Below are 14,299 nucleotides of genomic sequence, written 5' to 3' on the forward strand. Positions count from 1 at the left end.
GTGTCCGATACAAAACAACACAGAGGAAACTCAATGTTTGCAGGACTGCAGGCTCAGAAGACGTTAAAATGAAGGTGTGGACAAGCTGACGGATGGAGTCAGCGGGAAAGAGAGAGCGGTGAGGCTCGTCACCTGGGCGGTCATTATCTCGAACACCTGTTTCTTGTTATAGCGATGGCGGAGGGAGACCTGAAACAGGCACGAAGGTGTCAGAGGGGCAGAGAGAGACAGCAAAGGGTGTTGGCGGCATGTGCCCATCATATTACACAGTGACCCCTCAAAGACTCGGCCACTAAGAGCTCTTTTTTTGTTAAAGTTTTGTGATGCTGAAGGAGTAATAAAACACTCACGTTGACAGTTCACTGCCTCCTGACTCCTCCATTGCCCAGAAATGACAAACCTTTGTTACAAGGTACACAAGAGGTTTAAATGTAACCACAGCCATCTTTTAAAAGAACAGACAAGCTCTTAATGCACTGTGTTTTAGTCTCAGTTAAAGAGCAGATCTTCGTCCAAGCCTCAGAAGGCACGCACACGGTTGTCTGATGCATACTGCACACAAAAATGGCACCGCCCAGCCTCTCAAGGTGTGCACCAGTCCAACCAGGAAATAAAGCCAAGTTTGCAAGTTCAATACAATTCCAGTGATCCAGACATTACATTTGCATAGTAAACATGACATTTGAACTTCTTATTTTCCTGTATATCAAACCATTTGTATGTATAATCATAAACCCAGCAGTCAGAGTCCAGACATCAGAACATTTTCAGTCACTACAAGTCTGTTTTCCAGTTTAGATCGTGCAATGACCTGGGAGGCGGTGCACTTTGTAAAAACTCTAGATAATAACGGCCACAGAATGTAGAAGGGTTGGCCCATGAAATTCAAGGCCCTGATGCTGGCATACAAAACAGTCACTGGGGTCTGCTCCAGCATACCTAAAAACATTTATGCAGAGCTACGTTCCCACCAGAAGCCTGCGGTCGGCTAAGGAACGTCGCCTTGTTGTACCAAAACAAAGAGGCACCAAAACACTTTCCCGGACTTTCAGTTTCATGATACCACGGTGGTGGAATGACCTTCCCAACTCAATCCGTTAAGCTGACTCACTCTCTATCTTCAAAAAACAGCTAAAAACACATCTTTTCCAAAAGTACTTAACCGGTCACTTGTTGCACTTAAATCTGTTTTTAATACTATTCTGATGATAGTGAAACTTTGTAGTATGGCACTTTTCGTACCACTGTCTCCTTAAGATGATTCGCTGATGTTTTCCTCTTTTGTAAATCGCCAAATGAATAAATGTAAATGTAATTATTGTTGTTATCAAATTAATTCGGTAATCATGCATTACAGTAATGACAGTTTTGAAAGCAGCGCTTACGTGATGAGGGAAAGCCATTTAAAACACTTTGGCTGCACGATTGATTGAAATAAGATTGAAATCGCGAAACATTCGTATGCAGTTACTAAACCGCAAAAGGCTCCTTTTTAACCCGTTAAACTCCCGCCGGCAGGCCTAGCAAAAAAAAGTCAAAATATGAATAACTGCAGTCTTGACCAACACAAAATAGGTGTCGTTTGAAAGCTTAGAAGCTCCACTTTCCAATGCATGTAGACATTATGACCAAAACCGAACAAGTGCTTTGATATTCGCAGATAAATCAGAAGCGTTTCATTTTGATCATTTATTCAAAAAATAATTGTGCACTGTCCATATTATTTCAATCAGTCAAAACATCAATCTCATCAAACAGTCATGTGTCATATGTTGTTGGAAAGTTCTCAAAGAGCAAAATACAACCAGCCTATTTGTAATACTCACAGATGAAAATATAGTGAGCAATGTTTACACGTACCAGCCCCTAGAAGTGCTGTTTGCACAGAAACCCATTGGTTCGGTCCTGCCAAGGGTCTCTTCGTCTCACAACACCCACCCAATCAGATTGTATCTCACTGTGGGATGTGTTTGGAGACACAAGAGACGGATGGAAAAGGTGGACATTATAAAAAAAGAAGTTGATCAAAACGCTGTGAGGCCCCTGTGTGAGTGTGAGTGTGTGTGTGTGTATGTGTGTTAACACCTCAGTGATAATGAAGAGCTGAACTTGTTTTATTTCAGGGGCCAAGAGAGCTTCGAAGGTGAAAGCAACAAATGAATCTGGGTGGGCCGACAGCTGTATGGGCACGTCCTCTGATCACAGATTGTAAAGAGGTTTAACGTATGAGCTTTTAAAAGGCTTGGACCAATTAAACAAGATAAACTCAAACGCTTAATTTAAAACCATCTTAATAGTCAAGGCGGTCGACAAAACAACATGTGGTCTAGCCGAGCCATTCATTCAAGTATTCACGGTGTGAAGGTTTGAGACGGAGACATGGAAGACTTCCTCTGTAAGAAGAAACAGAGTTTTAGATTCACTGGACTGTATGTGAACTCGATACATATCCAATTCAATGCCCTGACTTGCCCACAGGTCATACGGATTTCAACCAAACACTGTTTTATCTGTGAAGAAGCGGGTAGACCCATATTAGGTACATTCTTGCTTTGTGCAAATCTATTAAAATACTGTTGAATAGTTTCTTCTTCTACTATAAACACTTTTACGTCCCAAAAGATGACAGTTTTCAAATGCCATATACGTCTAGATTTTGTTGCTTTACTCTTGTCCCAGACCCAGACTTTCGATACTAACCGATGAAAAGGGCATTTTTCAAAGTTAATTATGTAATCTAAACATTAAAGTAACATTCCGGGTTCAATACAAATTAAGCTCAATTGACAGCATTTGTTGCATTAATGATTACCATTAAAAATATTTACAATGGAAGTGAATGGGGCCAATCCATAAACGTTAAAAGTTTAGCCACAAGACGAAAACAATGTGTGTGTGAATATGAGTTTAGTGTGATAAAATCCCTTACTAACCTATTGTGTAAAGTTATAGCCATTTTTAGTAACTTTGTTACTGTGACGACTGTGCAAACAACAATTTAACCCTGTAAAGCACATGAACACATGAAAGAATGGTCAGAAAATTATAATTTTATGACACTAAATAAACTATAACCATATTTTGTGTGCCACATATAGAGGCGTGCCATGTCTTTCAGAAACAAAAGACGAGGAAAGCTGCAGGCCCAGATGCAGTTTCACCCATGTGTCTTAGATCCTGTGCTAACAAGCTAGCCCCCATCTTCACACAGATCTTCAATAGAACATTGGATCAGTCTGAAGTCCCATGCTTCTTCAAACGCTCAATCATCATTCCTGTCCCAAAGAAACCAAAAATCACAGGACTTAAACGACTACAGACCTGTCGCCCTGACATCTGTGGTCATGAAATCATTTGAGAGACTGGTGTTGGCCCACCTGAAGGACATCAGGACCCTTTCTAGATCCTGCAGTTTACCTATTGAGCAAACAGGTCTGTGGATGATGCAGTCAACATGGGATTGCATCTAATCCTGCAACATCTAAACAGACCAGGGACATATGCAAGGGTCCCTTTTGTGGGCTTTCAACAGCATCATCCCAGCAATACTCCAGAATAAACAACACCAGCTCTCTGTTCCCACTTCTATCTGTCAGCGGATCACCAGCTTTCTGATGGACAGTCAGCAGCTAGTGAGACTAGCTGCTCACTTCCAGCACCTGTACAATCACCACCTGGTGCCCCCCAGGGATGTGTGCTCCCCCACTCCTCCTCTGCCTCTACACCAATGACAGCATCGCCAAGGACCCCTCTGTCAAGCACATGAAGTTTGCATCCGAGATTATGATGAGTCTGCATACAGAAGGGAGGCTGAACGGCTGGCTGTCTGGTGCAGTCATAACAACCTTGAGCTGAACTGGCTCAAAACGGTGGAGATGATTGTGGACTTTAGGAGGAACACCCCAACACAGACCCCCCCCCCTCACCATTCTGAACAGCACACTGGCAGCAGTGGAGCCATTCAGGTTCCTGGGCACTACCATCTCACAGAACCTGAAGTGGGAGACCCACATAGACTCAGTTTTGAAAAAAGCCCATCAGAGTTTGTACTTCATTCACCAGCTGACCTGCCGCAGGCGCTGCTGATACACTTCAACTCAGCGGTCATCGAGTCTGTCCTCTGCACTTCAATAACTGTCTGGTTTGGTTCAGCTACGCAATAAGATATCAGAAGACTACAAAGGACAGTTCGGTCTGCTCAGAGGATTATTGGTTGCCCCCTGCCCTCCCTTCAAGAACTGTACACTTCCAGAGTGAGGAAAAGGGCTGGAAAAATCACTCTGGATCCCACTCACCCTGTCCACTACCCTTTTTAACGGTTGCCTTCTGGCCGACGCTTCAGAGCTCCGAGCACCAGAACAGTCAGGCACAGGAACAGTTTTTTCCCTCAGGCTATCCATCTCATGAACAGTTAAAACTACCCCATTGAGCAATAATTATGTGCAATACACAGTTTAGTCTTTTTATATTTATCCAACACATCCAACCACTTCTGCCATTACATTCCCTTGTATTATAACAGATTTGTAGATTTGCACTACTTGTGTATGTGTATATATATACACTTTATTATCTATTCAATTTTTAATATTTTTTTATTCAGATTTTAACTATTTTGTATTATTATCTTTGTCTTGTTGCTGTTTTGTATTGTTGTGCACTGGAAGCTCCTGTCACCAAAACAAATTCCTTGTATGTGTAAGCATACTTGGCAATAGAGCTGATTCTGATTTGATACATTAGGCCCAGCAATGCCTTTGAGTTTAGGACGTTTGTTATTCAAGTATTTTTTAACCCATACATTCGCTACAGTGGTAAATCTTGGAGTATTATCAGAGGACTCCCTGGACTTTTCAGAGATCCCAAATGTTTGAGAGTATGGCCATGACAACTTCCTCTCCTTGGTCTATAAATAAGGTTTGAAATGTATTAAATACAATATGAAATACAGCTGCAAGCAGCAATTAACGGGGTTCAAGCGTACATTTGCGCCTGATATTAAGCATTAATTAAACAGTCCATATGCACTAAAAAACAACAATAAAGTGTCTACATTTTTAGGACCATCAGGTTAGGCAGAGAGATGTGGCATTTTTAACATTCCTGACTGTTATATTGCCGGAGGTGCACAATATTTTTCATGTGTCCTGAGATTGACCTCCTACATAAGTGGCTAAAATATGGTGATAATATCTCTTTCTGTTCAAGGGTTATAAAATTTTTTGTAAATGTGGCCACGTTCACTACTTACGTTATGGCGAACCTTTGCTACAATTAATCGAAATAAAAAAATAAATATATAATTATTGCTAATAGGACTCCAGAGAACCTTTCTGCACTGGTTTGGTTCTGATTGGGCAAACGGCCTAAGAATAGTTCAAATAGCTGATGAAATTTGATTGGTCGATGGCGGCCATGTTCATCAAGATATGCGACTCTCCTCATAGACCTATATGGAAACATTAACAAAGACGCTACATGCTAAATTTCAAGTTGTCGGACCAATGAATCCATAGTTAGAGCCATTTTTAGATCTTTTATTATTATAACAGCACCAAGAGGTACAGATGAATTTTTGGGGGGTTGTCCTCAGAAAGACCCCATACATATGTGTACCAAATTTGGTGATAATATCTCATTCCGTTCAAGAGTTATAACCATTTTAGTCAAAGTGGCCATGCCCCCTACTGCAGTGTTTTTGCTCCGATTGGGCGAACAGCCTAGGACTAGCTGGGGCAAAATGCACCTCCGGTGCCGTTCTAAATGCATATTATAAGTGAATCGAACTATTGAGGATCTACATCTGAGATGCTGTTCTTGAGTAGCGCTCAAATATTAGCCCACCGTTGTGAAGGCTAAAAATAGCCGCGAGTGCATCACCAGCATGTGCGTGAGTTTGTGTAAACAGAGCAGCTCCATTCACTAACGCGCTGGTGCTGCGCATACTATATATTTACTTATTAAACACAGCCTTTTGTGATTCACAGAGCTATCACACGTCTTCAAGTGGCTTTGAATAAAATGCACAAGTCATATGAACTACTTTAATGGTGTTTTTATGGTTCTTTTATGTCATTTTTGGAGCTTAACGAATATGACTAACACACAGTATAGGATCTGGATCGGGCTCGTCAGACCGTCTAAAAGCTTCAGTATCGGAGGCGGTATTGGATCGATCAATAAAATAATATACACAATTTTAACCAAGCACAAGTTGCTTATATTCAGCAAATACTCATTTTAAAATATCAGTAACAAAATAATTATTACATTCAATTTTACTTTATTAAACTCAGCTGTCATTTATCCCAACATAAGAGTCACTTTTGATTTTAAATACATCGATATAAACATTGAAACCACTTTTATTTCACAAATATCCACTAGATGGTGCCATAAACATGTGAAACTTACAAACCAAAGATTGTTTGGCTAATCAGATTCAACAGAGAGTGAATTATTTCTTCATTTAACCCCTTCAAAAATTGGCCCCATTGACTTCCATTGTAAGTGTCTCACTGTAATTGCTTTTTTTCAAGAAGAGGGAGGAGTCAAAATAATATTTTGTGGTGATCAACATTATGCCACAAATGCTGTCGATTGAGCTTAACTTGCATTGAACCCAGAATATTTCTTTAATGTTTTTTCCCCAGATGATAATATAATGCCACGCCCACACTAATACATTATAGTTTAAAAATACATTAATTTCACTACGTTTGTGGCTCTCATCCAAACTGGAAGACACTGAAAATGTAGACTTTTGAAAACCCTCTACGATGATGTTATGAAACTAAAAAGTTTTCAAACCTGGAAAGCTTAGATAGCCTAAATGAACAGAGCGAAAATGCACAAAATAAAATGGATTTTTCACACAATATATATAATATCAATCACATACATCAATATAATATTTATCATACAACAAATTAAGACCAACCTTCAATTGCGGTGTCATTTCCACCACAACCAGCAACTACTAAAACTACTAAGTTCCACCAAAAGTCAGTGTATTTTTTTATATCTGAAATATGATGCAATGTGTTAATAAACACAGAAAACAAATCAAGGTAATACAGAACAGATTATAATTTTTTTGGTATGTATTTTAAATCAAGCTGTAATTGTAAAACTCGAATTTTAACATTTATTATTAATAAATAAATAACATAATTGTGTTGTGTATATTATTTATACAAACAAATGCTAATGCATAAATGTAATATTATTATTTAGTATTACATAATATATTATAAAACTATTTAATTGTGTTTATTTAGGATAAATAAAATGATAAAAATGGAAATTTGAAGTGGACAGAAATATGTTCATTTAGGAATTTTTTTTCGAATTGTAAATGGACATCATAGCGGACAAAATCAAACAAATGAGTGTTTGAGTTTTAGAGGTGCATTCTAAAGAAGTTTATATATTATATATCAAGTCCACAGGGCCAAAAGTGCCCAGAGTTTAAGAAACACCTTCAGAAATATTTTGTAATGCAAAAACATTAGTGAGTTATTCAAGCGCAGGAAAGAGTCGTTTCAGCAGCCAAATCCTTCTAGCAAATCTAGAGAGGTTTTGGCCAAAACCCCGGAGGTTCATTAACTCAGATAAGATTCAGCAATTTAGGAAAGATCCCGAGCACATGGCATTTTTCTCAATCCTTCTCCAAGACTACATATGTCTTTTGCAGCATGGCAAGACCAGTGTTAACTCTTCACACAAAAAGAGACAATATAATAGCATTATTTTCTCAATCTGTGTTGGCGAATTCTCACAAGACAGAATGGAAGCTGGAACAGCTGGTAGATCTCCACAGCTGATAGTCAGTCAGAGCTTTAGAACGGAGCTAGAAACCGGCTCTCATTCCAGCATGGCATGATGGGAATCTACGGCATTCAGCTGCACACACAAAAAAACTCACGAGGATTTTCATGGGGTGAAAGAACAATGTGATCGAGAGGTGCTCCAGATGGTGCGCAAACTGCAGATGTTGTCTAAGAAGTGAGGCTGGTTAAAAAACAACTTACACGATTAATCGACATCTTCATTTGAATAAAGCTGAACTTTAAATGTACATTTACATTTGCATTTATGCATTTGGCAGATGCTTTTATCCAAAGTGACTTACAGTGCACTTATTACAGGGACAATCCCCCCGGAGCAACCTGGAGTTAAGTGTCTTACTCAAGGACACAATGGTGGTGGCTGTGGGGATCGAACCTGCGACCTTCTGATTAACAGTTTACCAGTTATGTGGTTTAGGCCACTACACCACCACACACTAAATACCCGTCTCGAGTGCTCGCAGAGTTGCGGTAATGCAGATATATTAAATGAAGTCAAATTTAAATCAAATTCACTTCAAAAATACTCATCTTGACACTCGTCAGGGATGGATTACCAACCGGACCAATGGGGCCAGTGCCCAGGGGCCCTTGACTACCCGGTGTTGGGGGGGCTGAACTTTAAGGTAACGCGATCCAGTTTGGCGGTCCCCCCGCTCGAAAACCCATCAACAATGAAAACAAAAACCAACAAGGTCAACAACATTTGGAGGGGGGCCCTCAGAGATAATTGGCCCCGGGGCAAGTCATAATCCGTCCCTGCATTTCGTTACTTATTTCAATTTCTAAATATTTGCTTGAATGTTTAATACTGCTGGGACAAACTAAAAACACAATTTTCTATATTTGTATCCAGTGTTGGGTAAGTGACTCAAAAATAGTAATCCATTACAATTTTTTAATTGGATTACTTTACTGATTACTTCATGGGAAGAGTAAATCACAATACAATTACTTTAATAGAACAGAAAGTTACTTTCTAAAACAAATTTTCACAAAAAACTTTGTTTGTCCGCTCAACAAATTCCAAATATTGTCTATATTTCCTCGTCCGGCGGTCCCAGAAACACAAACAGCTGTACATGCGAGCATAACTGAGGTTTTAAATGTATTCTACATAAATATTATTATTTTAGAAATATATGTAACCCAAGAAATGTACTTAAATGTGAATCACTATCTTGAAAGTCAGTAACTGTAATCTGATCACTAATCTGAACTAGTGTTAATAATTAGATTACAGTAACTGATTACTTTTAGACAGATTACACCCAACCCTGCTTGTATATTTAGGGGCCAAGCACCGAAGTTTCACGTCCTTCAAACTTTGTCCGATTTGTCCAAACCAGACCAAGCAAGAACACAGAATTTAGATTTTCGCCTTTGTTTAAAAGTTACGTCATCGCAAAGTTAACGAGGTCAATGTGAAAATGGATTTGACGCTGTATCTCAGCAATACATTGTCCTATCGAAACAAAATTTGGTGTGCTTTATTAGGACCATGATCTGAGGGTACATGCAAAGTTTGGAGACAGCACCACCTATGGGTCAAAAGATGTGATGCCCATAACTTTTGAACCGTACGTCCTAAAATCATGAGGTTGGTGTCCTTGGACTCCTTGAGTCATGAGGATTGCAATATTCTTTCCATGTCAGCCATACTGTCTTTGCACCATATTTAATGTTATTAAAAAGTGATACATCTTTTAAAAGCATTGTCAGAATTAACAGAAAATTGGAATGCATCATCGACATCATGTCCTGAGGAGCTTTGAGACAGCACCACCTATAGTTCACCAGATAATGTACGGACGGACGGACGGACGGATCAAAATAAATGTTTGTGGTAATCAACATTATGCCACAAATGCTGTCGATTGAGCTTAACTTGTATTGAACCTGGAATATTCCTTGAAGCAGGCAACCTTTACTGCTAACATTCACTAGAAACTAAATTCACAGCATGTCGATTTAGTACAAAACATTTGCAATTTTTGTTAAAGAAGAAAGAGTACTCGAGAGGTCATGGGAACATGGTGTAACTCATGAAAAACTATAGTGCTCTCGCTATTAATGTTCTTTCAGTCCTGATATCTATTAAAAACTGTACAGCTCGGTGTGAAAGAGCATTTCACTCCCAAGACGGCCTAATCAAATTACTCAACCACACATATCTACAGAAAACAATCTTTCAGAGCTGATCTATCACATACTTCTATAGGGTACTAAATGCCAGGGGACATTTCTTCCTGCAAAATACTGAACTAAAAGAGTAGGTCGGCTAACAATAGGAGACACGTGGGTGGTCAGATGAATAACTAGTCTTCTTTAACAAGGTTGTGGGGCTCATATTTAACGGATGATCAGTGCTATTATAAAAGAGAGCACAAAGCTCAATGCTAACCTGCTGTGAGGAATAAATGACCATGAGGTTTGGTGATAATGTGCTGGTGTGTTTAAACAAAATGAGCTATACTGATGATGACAACGATTTCCCATCTGTGAACTTCATTGAGAACTCAAACAAGACCAAGTTAAATCAGACATGCAGCTCTCGGCGTTGCTCTTGTAGAAAAGTTCTTGCTCCAAAGCTGAGATTTCTACATTGGTATACTGATGTTTTACTGCCCTACAAAGGCAAAACGCAGTAACTGCACATTTTATAAATTAGGTTATGAGTTAGTGTCTCTCTTAGATTATGATCTGTTTTGTGAGAGATCTGTTCAGATCATACAGACATATATACTGATATGACAAAACATTATGACCATCTGCCTAATATGCTGTTGGTCTTCCGCGTGCCGCCAAAGCAGCACCGACCCCCCGAGGCATGATCTCAACAAGACCCCTGAAGGTGTCCTGTGGTATCTGGCACCAAGACTTCAGCAGCAGATCCTTCAAGTTCTGTAAGTTGCAAGGTTGAGCCGCCGTGGATCGGACTTGTTGGTCAAGCACATCCCACAGATGCACAATCGGATTGAGATCTGGGGAATTTGGAGGCCAAGGCAACACCTTGAACTCTTCATCATGTTCCTCAAACCATTCCCGAACAATGTGTGCAATGTGGCAGGGCACCTGCTGAAAGAGGCCACTGCCATCAGGGAGCACCATTGCCATAGAGGGGTGTACCTGGTCTGCTACTATGTTTAGGTAGGTTGCATATGTCACATTGACGTCCACATGAATGGCAGGACCCAGAGTTTCCCAGCAGAACATTCCCCAGAGCATCACACTCCCTCCGTCGGCTTGTCGTCTTCCCGCTGTGCATCCTGGTGCCATTACTTCCCCAAGTAAACAGTGCACACGTACATGGCGTAAAAGAAAACGGGACTCATCGGGACCAGGCGACCTTCTTCTACTGCTCCAAGGTCCAGCTCCGCTGCTCGTGTGCCCATTTTATGTGCTATCGACGGTGGACAGGGGCCATCATAGGCACTCTGCTGCATATTGAGATACGTAGCCGCACTGGTCAGTGTTGTGACGCATTCCTCCCGTAACCATCATTATAAATCCGGTGAAATGTGCCACAGTAGACCTTCTGTTGGTTCGGACCAGACGGGATAGCATTCGTTACCCTCAGGCATCGATGAGCCTTGGGCACCCAACACCCTGTCACTGGTTTGTCCCTCCTCTGACCACTGTCGGTAGGTACTCAACACCACTGCCCGGGAGCACCCCACAAGCCTTGTCGTTTTAGAGATGGTCTGGCCATAACAATTTGGCCCTAGTCAAAGTCGCTCGGGTCTTTACTCCAGCCCATTTCTCCTGCATTCAACACGGTAAGAGAACAATCAGTTCTCGTAGTCAACATCTAATCTACCCCGCTAGACACCTTCACCATTGAGCCAATTAACGAAATAAATAAAAGGTATTTAAAGGAATAGTTCAGCCAAAAAGTGTAACCCAAATGAAGATTTTCCACATCAAACTTGCCACGCTGCAAACCCAATGGCATTCAATGGCATCATTGGTCTCAAACCTGTAATGACGCATCGACATTAGACATATTTTAATGTTGGCAAATGTTAATCACATTTAAGAGTTATGGTGGAGGAGAACATTTCCATTTATTAGCATAAATATGGGTCTTATCCTCACACAAATCTATTGTATGACTTCAGAAGACTTTGAGTTGTAAAAGCTACATTTATGGTTCTTTTTGGTCCTTTATTCTTGCTGGTCACACTTTGCTAAACATCCCATTTTGTGTTCCACAGAAGTAGGTAAATAAGGCTAATGCTATTCATTTAAATCAATGAATGAACTCTTTAACCCAAGGTTCCTCTGGGCTTAAAAGTTGCAGAAACAAGGCAAGACATGTGACGATAAATTCTGCAATTCATATTTTTAAAAGGAAGGCCGAGACGTCAGTCTGGTCAAACTTGACCGTTCATTTGTCCCATGAGACGTGAACGGACGGCCTGCATTAGACACAAGAGGGGCCGCATGTGTCGTAGATATTCATTGGGCTGTCAGCTTAATCGACAGTGACCGGGTACATTAGCATGCTTCTCAGACAGCGCTGACCTGTGCTAATCGCACCAAAGCACCGCGCCTCACAATCAAGTCAATCTAGAACTCTCTGTGTCCCCTGTTAACCTCCGTTCTGGTGCGTGAAAGCCTCTCAGAGGAGCCTCAGACAAGAAGTTTGATCGAGAGGTGAATGCAAAGTCAGGCCACACTAGCCGATCACAGGGCTCACCCTACGCACATGTGGCCACGTTCTCGGTCTCTCGGGGCCCCGGCGTGCTGACATAACGACCCACCAGGGGGCTGCTCCCATTTGCAGCTGTTCCTGAACTAAATTGCTCCCCATTACCCCTTCAGAAACAGCCAGAAACATGCACATCAATCTGCCATGGGATGATTTCCAGAATCTGTATTACAACTTAATAAAACAGAGCCACAACTGTACCTGCAGTGAACACAGATCAAACATTCAAACACACGGTTTTCTTGTAGATGTTACCAGAACAAGTGACAGTGACATACACACACACACACACACACACACACACACACACACCTCCAAAACACAGCTAAAAATCTAACTCTTAGGGGAACAAATTGAGGGATGTGGTGCAAAGGTTCAACCACTATATCAAATTTTACAAGCGTGTCGTTACAGACTGCAAACACTCATATATTTGACATTAAGACACACAAACTCTCAGTCAGGACAAAAATGGAGGAAGAACATAACATATAACACATATAACAGTGTTTTTAATTTAATTTAATGAAAGAGAAAGTAACAGTGAAGCACTTAAAATGAAAGTGAATGAGACCCATATTTGGAGGTTTTAAAGGCAGACATGTGAAGATTATCCATCCATCTAGCTACCGCTTATCCGATGTCGGGTCAGGCCCCAAACTGACTGGGGGACCCCGGGGCGTTCCCAGGCCAGTGTGGAGATGTAATCTGACTGGGTCTTCCCCGAGGCCTCCTCCCAGCTGGACGTGCCTGAAACACCTCCCTAGGGAGGCGCCCAGGGGGCATCCTTACCAGATGCCCAAACCACCTCAACTGGCTCTTTTCGACACAAAGGAGCAGCGGCTCTACTCCGAGCTCCTCACGGATGATCCTTCACCCTATCTCTAAGGGAGAAGCCCGCTACCCTTCTGAGGAAACCCATTTCGGCCGCTTGTACCTAGTTCTTTCAGTCATGACCCAGTCTTCATAACCATAGGTGAGGGTAGGAATGAAAATTGACGGGTAGATCGAGAGCTTTTTTTTACTTCGGCTCAGCCACGTGCAATGGTGCGATAGAGCGAGTGCAATACCGCCCCTGCTGCTCCGATACTCCGGCCAACCTCCCGCTCCATTGTCCCCTCACTCGTGAACAAGACCCTGAGGTACTGGAACTCCTTCACTTGGGGGAAAATGTGAAGCTTATCATTTTATAAAAGCACCTCAGGCCTTTTCACACCAAACGCGACGTGATTATGAGAGGCGAATCGACGGCGAATGGCACTTTACCATAGAAAGTGTAGCAAGTGTTCGCCGTTAGCATATTCACGACATTACAATAGGTGGCGCTAATCGACCCCAATATGGTAGGTGGCTCAACGCACCTATGAGCTGGTCCCAGAACCCAGCATATTCCTTTAACATCAGACTCATTATTGACTGGATGTTTATATGACATTTTATTTCTATTTATTATAGAGAAAAGTACTTTAACTTGAAGCTGAAGTATGTCACTTTTTCTGTGTTAATGTGTTTTGATGAAATGCTTGAAATATGACTTTCTTTACAGAACACATTTTTTTATTAAAGACTAGATAGATACGTACATTTCCTGAAGAAAAGGTGAGTGGTCGTTGCCTTTGCAATGCCCCACCAACTGCCCCAAGTTGAAAGAACCCAGCCCCATGTCTGCGAGATGTTCTGATGTACAGATATGACTAGGCATTGATAGCATGTTGAAACATGTCGCTAGACATTG

General features: G+C 41.2%; 1 protein-coding gene and 1 pseudogene across 1 annotated transcript in view; one reads left to right on the forward strand and one right to left on the reverse strand.

Annotated features, from left to right (window-relative positions):
* The window catches only part of LOC127636436 (RNA polymerase-associated protein LEO1-like), a 283,037-nt gene that overhangs the window by 234,893 nt on the left and 33,845 nt on the right, over window positions 1-14,299 (forward strand). The window lies entirely within an intron of this gene.
* The window catches only part of LOC127636316 (WD repeat-containing protein 70-like), a 73,499-nt pseudogene that overhangs the window by 42,289 nt on the left and 16,911 nt on the right, over window positions 1-14,299 (reverse strand).

The sequence above is a fragment of the Xyrauchen texanus genome, chromosome 44 (assembly GCF_025860055.1).
Source record: "Xyrauchen texanus isolate HMW12.3.18 chromosome 44, RBS_HiC_50CHRs, whole genome shotgun sequence".
NCBI classification, from domain to species: domain Eukaryota; kingdom Metazoa; phylum Chordata; class Actinopteri; order Cypriniformes; family Catostomidae; genus Xyrauchen; species Xyrauchen texanus.